At 55.4% G+C, this 9,681-nt stretch overlaps 1 long non-coding RNA gene across 1 annotated transcript; it reads right to left on the bottom strand.

Moving 5' to 3' along the window:
• Nucleotides 1-2,902: 2,902 nt before the first annotated feature.
• Nucleotides 2,903-8,015, bottom strand: LOC131489527 (uncharacterized). The gene is made up of 4 exons (XR_009250634.1): nucleotides 7,914-8,015; nucleotides 7,453-7,547; nucleotides 7,109-7,234; nucleotides 2,903-3,235 (listed from the first exon to the last, which is right to left on the bottom strand). It is a non-coding gene; the product is annotated as an uncharacterized LOC131489527 (long non-coding RNA).
• Nucleotides 8,016-9,681: the final 1,666 nt, after the last annotated feature.

Consider the following 9,681-nt stretch of genomic DNA (forward strand, 5'->3'; position numbering starts at 1 on the left):
TGCAGTCACAAGAAAGGGACACCCGTGGCCCCCAGAAGTTCAGGAGGGCGCACAGCCGTGCCACACCTCGGTTTAGGGCTCTGGCCTCCCGAGCTGTGAGAGGAGTCGTTGTACTTCAGCCTCCAGTTTGTGGTGACTTGTTAGGGACACTCACGCAGGGGGGGGAGAAATGGCCAGATCCTGGATCTGTTTTGAATCTAGAGCCGACGGGATTTCCAGATGTGCTCGAAAGGGCGGGTCAAGGACACCGGGAGCAGCAGGAAGGGTGCATCAGGGGCTGCGGTGGGGGGTTGTTGCCAGACTGTCAGCCGTGCCCGGGACCAGCAGGGAGCAGCCGAGATGCCCCCGGGCAGAGGCTGCCCAAGCAGAGGCCCCTCAGTGGGCACCAATCACCATCCCTACCTAGGCTGAGTCCCCACCTAACGACAGGGGAGCTGGCGGGAAGCGCAGGGCGCCAGGGCCAGACGATGCCTCCCGGGCTTCTCTTCCGCCCCAGATGCGGGCCCCCGGGCCTTGCCCGGGTGGGTCTCTGTCGGGCTCGCTTTGTGGCCATTCCCATAACGGCCAAGCGTAGAGAAAACAAATATCCGTCAACTGACGGTTAAAAACAAAGGGTCTACCCACAAAGGGGAATATTATTCAGCAGGAAACAGGGATGAGGCCCGACCCAGCTCCCGTGCAGACAAAACGCCACAGCTCACGCGGCACGAAAGACGCCAGACGCAAAAGACCGCGTAGCGTGTGATCCCTCCCACAGAGTGCTCAGAGCAGGGCCACGGACACAGAGGGGGGATTGGGGGTTGTCAGGTGCGCGGCTGTTCATGGGGATGGGGTTTCTTCTGTTGGGGATGGAAATGTTCTGGAGTTCATGGTGGTGGTGATCGCACAGCTCTGAACATACTAAACGCCGTGGAAATGTTCGCTTTAAGATTGTGAATTCTATGGTATACGAATCATAACGTACATTTTTTCAGTTTACTTTTATTTATTTTGAGAGTGGGGGAGGGGCAGAGAGGGAGGGAGACAGGATCCCAAGTAGGCTCCTCGCTGACAGCAGAAAGCCTGATGCTAGACTCGAACTCTCCACCAGGCTCCCCTGTAGTTAAAAGAAAATGGATGGGGCACCTGGGGGGCTCAGTCGGTTAAGCGTCTGACTCTTGATTTCGGCTCAGCTCATGATCTCACGGTCATGACATTGAGACCTGCATCTGGCTCCTGGCTGACAGCTGCTTGGGATTCTGTCTCTCCTCTCTCTGCTCCTTCCCTGCTGTCTCTCTCTCTCCGCCCCCCTCCCTTCTCTCTCTCAATAAATAAATAAACCTTTATTTATTTATTTTTTTAATTTTTTTAACGTTTTTTTATTTATTTTTGAGACAGAGAGAGACAGAGCATGAACGGGGGAGGGGCAGAGAGAGAGGGAGACACAGAATCGGAAACAGGCTCCAGGCTCCGAGCCATCAGCCCAGAGCCCGACGCGGGGCTCGAACCCACGGACCGCGAGATCGTGACCTGAGCCGAAGTCGGACGCCCAACCGACTGAGCCCCCCAGGCGCCCCAATAAATAAACCTTTAAAAAAGAGTCTGACTGAGCCCCCCAGGCGCCCCAATAAATAAACCTTTAAAAAAGAGTCTGGCAGGGCACCTGGGGGGCTCAGTCTCTCTCTGACTTCCCCCACTAGCACTCTGTCCCTGTCTCTCTCTCAATAAATAAATAAGCTTTAAAAAAAGAATCTGGGGCCTCTGACATCGGTGCTGGGTCACACCAGCCCCGTGGCGCACGGACGCCAGACTCACATCCAGGCTCACACGTGCTAGTGGGAGACCCTGGGCCAGTTGGCCCTTGGCTTTCTCACCTGTGAAATGGGGAGGGTGGCAGGACCACCGCTCAGAGCGGAGCCTGCCCCTCAGAGCACCTCCCCCAGGCCAGACCCTGACTCAGGACACGTCTGGGTTTTTTGGGGGGGTGGTTCCATGGTACAAGACCACCGGTTCACTGAACCCGGGAGCAGCTCGGGGGCATTTAGCACGTCCAGCGTTGTGCGCCCGCCACGTCTATCTGGTTCCAGAACATTCTCCCCACCCCAAAATAAAGCCCTGGGCCCGTGAGCAGTCACTGGTCACTGGCCTCCTGCTCCAGGCCCCGGCAGCCACCAACCTGCCTGTCTCTGCCCTTACCCATCCCACACAGGCCACGGAGTGGGCTGTGCAGCATGTGACCTCTGACCTTCTGGCGTTTGAGCCTGCCAGCGTCCGACAAATAGACCCGTCTCCACACGGTTATGTAATCTGTCCTTCTCAAAGAAGTCTAACCCGACCTCAGATGTACTGCCTGGAGGGATCTTGGTTTGTGGTACTCCTCGGCCTGGAGTTACTCTGTTTATACTTTGAAAATCCATGAATTCAGCAACCCACTTGAGGCTAAACAATTCACAGGAGCCCGCACCTGCCTCGGTGCCCGCCAGCACAGAGCGGGGTGCGAAGGCAGCGAGGGTGTGGAGGGCCCTGGGGTGCTCCTGGAGTCTGGTGGGGCGGGGGGGGGGGGGTGGGGCAGGAAGCAGGTGGGGAGGGGAGGCAGGAGGGGGCATCAACGTGGGCCCGGAGAAACACCTGGACGGCAGGTGAGGCAGCGAGGCCAGGTTGGGAGAATTCTGGGTCTGGGGCCCAGGGCTGGGTGGGGGGGACTCTGACGCAGCCCCAGCCCCTGGCCTGTCCTTGTCCAAGCCCTGTGGTGACTCAGGCCGGCCGGGTTTCTGCATACCTGTAAGATGTCCTGCCAGGCGCGTGACTGTCTGTCCTCCTTCAGCAGGGCGGCTCAAGTCCGAGTCAGGCTGAGTCACCCCTCCAGGCCCTCCGCTGAGGCCTTCTGCGGGACCAGTCCAGGTTTCATTGGGGAGCTGCTGGAGGGTAAGTACTGGAACCCTCTGTGTGGGAGATGCTGGGGGAAGCGTGCGGTCCCCGTGCCCGCCGGTGGCTCAGTCCTTTTTCCTCCAGGCCCTGGAGGACGCTGGCACCAGACCTGCCTGAGGGCCCCGCCCACCTGCCCCCAGCCCGGGAGACCCTCCCTGTCCCCCGCCAGCCCCTGCCAGCCACCAGCCTGCTTTCTGTCTCTGGACTTGCCCAGTCCCGACATTTCACGCAAAAGGAATCCTACAAGGCGCGGCCTTTGGGATCTGGCTTCTCACTTCCCAGGATGCTTTCCAGGTTCATCCACACGGCGTCACGTGTCAGTGCCTCCCTTTAAAATGAACTTCATGGGGTGTAACTCATACCCATGATTTAAAAAAAATTAATGTTTACTTTTGAGAGAGGAGAGAGTGAGCAGGGGAGGGGCCAAGAGAGAGGGAGAGAGAGAATCCCAAGCAGGCTCCACACTGTCAGCCCAGAGCCCCACGTGGGCTCCCACCGACTGTGAGATCATGACCTGAGCCACAGTGGGACGCTTAGCCGACTGAGCTACCCAGGGGCCCCTCCTTCACGGTGAAATGCTAACATCGCAGTGCGTTTTAAGCCATGTGTCCAGCACGACCTCAGTCACCACAGGACACGTCCGTCCCCCCGAGACCCAGGGATCCCTCTGCCCCAGAGCAGGGATCCGGTCTCATGGTCGCGGTGACCGAGCCCTGCCAGTGGACGCTGACGTCCGTCGGGGTCTCTGTGTCCAGCTGCCTGTACTGTGCATGGAGAGTTTCAAGGCTCGTCCACACGGGTGCTGGACTCAGTCTAGACCCTCGGGTTGTTGAGAATATTCCCGCAATTTGTTTTTCCTTCTCTTGCTGATGGACATTCGTTTCCAGCTCTGGGCTGTTAGCTGCAGTGAACCTTTCCTGTGCAGGACTTGGGGATAGGATTTCTGGGTTGTTGGGGAAGTTCATGCTTTGAGTTATAAAGCTTCCAGAATTCTCTGCCTGGAGGGACACAGGTGTAGCCCTTCCCTCTGGGCCCGGGGCTGGAGGGGGCTGGCCGGCCAGGCCAGGGCGGGAGAGCCGGGAGCCTCCTTGGAAGCCCTCAGGCTGTCACCTTCCCACCTGTAGGGGTCCAAGAGGTGTAGTCCCACCCCACCCCCTCCCAGCGTTTCAGAACCAACACCACCTCCAGAGCAAAGGCAGGGGTGGGGTTGGGGGACATCCTTCCTTTGCTTAAGCAAAGTCTGAAGGCCTGAGATCTAACCTGTGCCCTGAGAAGCTTTGCCTACGTTCCCCCGGAGGAAGTCAAAGCCCTTTCCAGAATGAGCTCTGACTTCAGGAGCGCTTCCCGAGGGCAGGAGTCGGCTTGGGACCGGGGGGCAGGGAGGTGCCCTGTCGTTCTGGAGGACTCTTCTAGAAGAAGCTGGCTCCTCTCCATTGCTCTTTGGGGCCTCTCCCACTTTCCAAGGAGGTAACTGAAACGCCCAGCGCCTGGAGGGGACCCACCTCATCCCTCTCTGCTACCCAGAGCCAGGTGGTGAGGGGGTGGTCAGGGTGGGGGAGGACGCTGCCCCCAGGCCCCCCCTCCCCGCCGGCAAAGTGTCAGCCAGGTCTGAGGAGCAGGGAGCCTTGTGGGCAGGGCGGCAGGGACAGGAGTTGAGTGGAACTCCTGGTAAGGACAGTAGTGTGCCCTGTCACTGTCCTACCGCAGTGTCATTTACTAGGCCCATCCGAGGACCGCTTAGCAATTCCAGGCGAGGGTCGGCACACAGCTTCCCCAGAGGGCCGGGTGGCAAATACGGCTTTGCCACTGCACAGACCATTGCAGTAGCCCTGCAGGTGCGGCCCGAAGCAGCCGCGCACAGGAAACAGGCTGGGCTGGGTCTAGATAAGGTGAGGACCTCAAACCACCCGAACGGGTCAGAGGACCTGGACGGACGTCTTTCCAGAGAAGACAAACGAACGCCCAGCGCTCGCACGAGAAGATGCTCATCTTTAGGGAAATGCAAATCAACACCGGGGCGAGAAACCACTTCACGCCCACTTGGGTGTCTATTTTTAAGAACTCAAAAAATAACAAGTATTGGTGAGGATGGGGAGCGAGGGGAGCCCCCGTGCACGCGCGGCGGGAGTGCAAACTGGGGCCACCGCTGTGGGAAACAGTATGGAGGCTCCTCAAAGGAGTGAAAATAGAAGTACCCGGTGATCCAACCCTGCCACTTGTGTGAACGTGCCCCACAGAGTTGAAAGCAGGATGTTGAGATATTTGTACATCCCTTGTTCACAGCAGCCTTATTCACAACAGCTAAAATGTGGAAGAAACCCCAGGGTCCATCGCCGTATGAATGGACAACGGACAATCAGAATGTGGTCTCTCCCCATAACGCAATACTATTCAGCCTTGGAAAGAGAAAGAAATTCTGGGACACCTGGCTAGTTCAATCCCCACATGAGGCACAGAAATTATTTAAAAGAAAAAAAAAAAAAAAAAAGGAGGGGCACCTGGGTGGCTCAGTCGCACTTGGGTGGCTCAGTCGGTTAAGCATCTGACTTTGGCTCAGGTCATGATCTCACAGTTTGTGGATTCCAGCCCCGTGTCGGGTCCTGTGCTGACAGCTAGGAGCCCGGAGCCTGATTCGGATTCTGCGTCTCCCTCTCTCTCTGATCTTCCCCCGCTCGCACTCTGTCTCTCTCAAAAATACATAAAACCTTTAAAAAAAAACAAACAAACCCTTTTTTTAAAAAAAGGAAATTCTGACACCCGCGACTACACGGACGAACCCGAGGACACGACACAAAGGCAAAGGAGCCGTCATAAAAGACAAACACCGCGTGACTCCCCTTCCGTGAGGGCCTAGAGCAGACAGAGGCTAGAAGTGGGCGCCGGGGGCTGGGGTCAGTGTGGGGTGGGACAGAGCGTCAGTCCGGGAGGACGAGAAAGTGCTGGGGGCTGACGGTGGCCGCAGGGCAGTGGGGGTGTAGTTGGTGCCCCTGAACTAGACGCTTGAAAATGGCTGAGATGGTAAATTTGCAAGTTATGTTTGTTTCCTGTTTTTAATGTTTATTTATTTTTGAAAGAGAGAGAGAGAGAGAGAGAGAGAGAGAGAGAGAGAGAGCACGAGCAGAGGAGGGGCAGAGAGAGAGGGAGAGAGAGACTCCCAAGCAGGCTCCAGGCTCTGAGCTGTCAGCACAGAGCCCGACGTGGGGCTCGAACCCACAAACCATGAGATCATGACCTGAGCTGAGGGACACTTAACTGTCTGAGCTACCCAGGCGCCCCCATCCAGCAACCACCTTTACCGGCCTGCTGGGCCCTTCCTTAATGAATTAAATACACCTCCAGTCCCTGATTGGTCCATATTTCTAGGAGAGTTTTTAACTTTTTGAAAATTACATGCGACACCCTGGGAGTCACAGTGACACGAGAATGCGGACTTCCATGTGTTTTAGGGCACACGGACCACCCCACACCCCAGCGTCCGCGACAGACATCACGGACTGATCACAGACCCCTCCTCACTCTCGCTCGCGCCGTAAGGCCCTGGGGACCCACCTCCAGGTCCTTTGAAACGACAGCCACTCGCCCTTCCTCTTGTGGGAGGTGACGGCGGCACTAGAGCCCTGTCTGGGTGGGTGTCATCTCCGCGGAAGGTGGAGTGTTTCTGTACGTTGAGCCAGGGGGTCTTTCTTGGGATCAGTCTTAAACTTCATTCAACTTCCTTTTAAAGTTTCCTCACTGCTGGGGCTCCTGGTGGCTCGGTCCGGTAAGTATACAGCTCTTGATCTCAGCTCAGGTCCTGATCTCCCAGTTCATCAGTTCGAGCCCCACGTCGGGCTCTGCACTGACAGCACGGAGCCTGCCTGGGATTCTCTCTCTCTCTCTCTCTCTTTCTCTCTCTGCCCCTCCCCCACTCGTGCTCTCTGTCTCACTCTCTCGCTCTCAAATTAAATAAATAAACATTTTTAAAAAATAAAATAAAATATTCACACACCGGGGCACCTGGGTGGCTCAGTCTGCTAGGCTTCCGACTTCGGCTCAGGTCCTGATCTTATGGTTCACGAGTTTGAGCCCCACGTTGGGCTCTGCGCTGACAGTGCTGAGCCCGCTTGGGATTCTCTCTCTCCCCCTTTCTGCCTCTCCCTCTCTCTCTCAAAATAAATAAATCAACTGAAAAAAATAAAATAAAAACATAAAGTTTCCTTACTGTTTGCTGGGTCTCGGGCAGAACACTGGAGGGCAGAGATGGACAGGACCGAGTCCTTGCTTTGGAGACGGATGCGGTGCAGGAGCCAGAGGGGGTGCGGGTTTAAATCCTCGAGCGGCCGCATAGCTGTGTGACATGGGGTGAGTCACTTCACTTCTCTGGCCCTCAGTTTCTCCTCCCTGAGGTGAGTGGGAATAGGGATCAAACCTACCCCCGAGGGTCACTGTGGCTGTGAGAGCCACTTCCTGTAGTGTTGCCTACAGGCAGCCCACATAGTTCTCGTTCGGACCCTTTGGTAGGAGAGGGCCGCCCCGGACGGAGGGTCAGGGTGCCTGCTCACTCACCCTCAGCTGGGAATGTACGCCCAGGAAACCTTATGAGTTCTGATCTGGAGGTCACAGCAAAAGGTAGTGAGTGCACAGATTTGCAGATAAGGAATCTGAATAATGAGGGTATGAGCACCGACAATGAGAGAAGGGAGGAACCTGGAGGTGACCAACAGGGCCCGAGGAGCTGGAATTGGGTGCCTTGGGGGGCCTCCCCTTGGGGGCTCAGTGACCTGTTCCAAATGCAAAGCCTCCCCCCACCCCAGCCGGCCCCTAACTTCACTGTCCTTCCTGGAAAATCTCTTTCCCAGGGCGGGCTGGGCTCGTGCCCCGGGGACTAGCCCCCTCCGGCAACCCTGTGCCCCCACCCTCTGTCCTGCCTATTCTTCACACTCTCCTCTGATGCAATTTCATGACCTTTTGTGCAATTATCACCCCTCTTATCTCCCCATCTCCACCCACTCCCGAAGTCCTCTTACTCTGCTCCCGCAGCTCTGGGGGGCCTGGGCGAACGCAGTTGGTCCTGGACAACGGAGGGAATGGAAAGTGACCCCAGGCATGCCGTGGCTGACCTCATACTGAAAAACCCCCTGTCCCTCCCAGCTCTGGTGGCCTCTGGCCGCAGTCCAGTGTCAGGAACCTGTGTGTCCTGGAGCCTGAAGAAGGACCTGGGTGCAGGCCCAGGGTTTCCAGGAGATGCTAAGTGGGATTCCTTCCAGGGGAGCAGGAAGTATGGCTGCTGGGTGGCTCTGTGAAGGCAGTGGGGGGTGGGGGGGGGCTGCTTGTTGGAAGCATCCACAGGCTGGTGCGACCACTCAGGGCCATTACTGCAGGCTGAGGGCAGTGAGGGGGTTGTGGGTACTCTGCATTTACAAAAGCAGTAGTTGAGCATAAGAATATTTCACCCTAGTGGCGCCTGGGTGGCCCAGTGGGTTGAGTGTCCGACTTCGGCTCAGGTCTTGATCTCAGGGTTCGTGAGTTCGAGTCCTGTATCAGGCTCTGTGCTGAAGACGTCTTTGGTGTAAAAAGGTGATTTTATTAAAGCTCAGGGACAGGACCCGTGGGCAGGAAGAGCTGCGCTGGGGTTGTGAGGGGTGACTGGTTACATCCTATGGAGCTGAGAGAGGAAAAGTCAAGGGGAAGTTTCTTAAAGGGATTTCGTAGGCTGAAGGAGACCCACAGATCGCTGGAGGCCTGGCTGTTGTCAAGCTAAGGCTGTTTTCCTTCTAGCAAAGGATTAGCATTAAGACAGTACTAAGTTCCTGGATGTTAGGCTATTGATAAGATGGCCCTTTTCTCCAGATATTACTAAGATGTTTGTAAACTGATGGAGAAGCTATCAGTTTAACCATTTGTTTTCTGTCCTTTCCTTTGTCCTTGGACAGCCAGGAGTGCCAGAGGATTGTCACACAGGTCCCACCTGAGGGGGGCAGGGGCGGGTGTTGCTAGGTCCTGCTTGCTGTCAGCTTGCCTTATGCTCCCTCATCACTTTGACCCTTCCCGAAGAAGCCACTGTTAACAGTTTCCGGTGTGAGAATCTGGCTCTTTGCCCTGCTTGGGCACATCACCTAATTTCTCTGGGCCTCAATGCTCTCATCTGTAAAATGGTGCTATAATAGCAAGTACCTCATGGAATCGTGTTAAGGAATACATGAATGAATATATACGGAAAGACTGGCTCATGGTCAGCCAGGGCTTAGCCACTACGCTATATATTACACATGCATATGCAACCTAGCACTATGTGGTACGTACAGGTACGTACGTATATGTGGTTGTCCACACGTGGAGGTCTGGTATACCCACCCCCTTCCAGCGATTTTCTAAAATGACAACTAATAGCCCAGTTCACTGTTTTGCATGTTAATTATAAACTTTGGAGCACTTTACACCTAAGTACCCGTATATTTAGCGCTGTGTCTGAGAATCTGCTGTGTATTATCCCCATGAAATGATTTATCTAACCTTTCCCTCCGATTTCCTGTGTTTTGGTTCCATTTGGCAGATAATTTGTTATGAAACAATATGATTTAAAATGCATCACATGTAAAGCAGCCCTTCTCTAAGAATTTGTCTTTTCTTTTTTTTGTACTAATTTTATTTCATTTTTATTATTTTTCAAGCTCTATGCCCAACGTGGTGCTTGAACTCATGACCCTGAGAGCAAGAGTCACGTGCTCTACAGACCGAAACGGCCAGGTGACCCTCTAAGAATTTATTCAATGCAGCCCCTAGCCCTGGGGCTAC

The sequence above is a fragment of the Neofelis nebulosa genome, chromosome 11 (genome assembly GCF_028018385.1).
Source record: "Neofelis nebulosa isolate mNeoNeb1 chromosome 11, mNeoNeb1.pri, whole genome shotgun sequence".
Taxonomy (NCBI): Eukaryota; Metazoa; Chordata; class Mammalia; order Carnivora; family Felidae; genus Neofelis; species Neofelis nebulosa.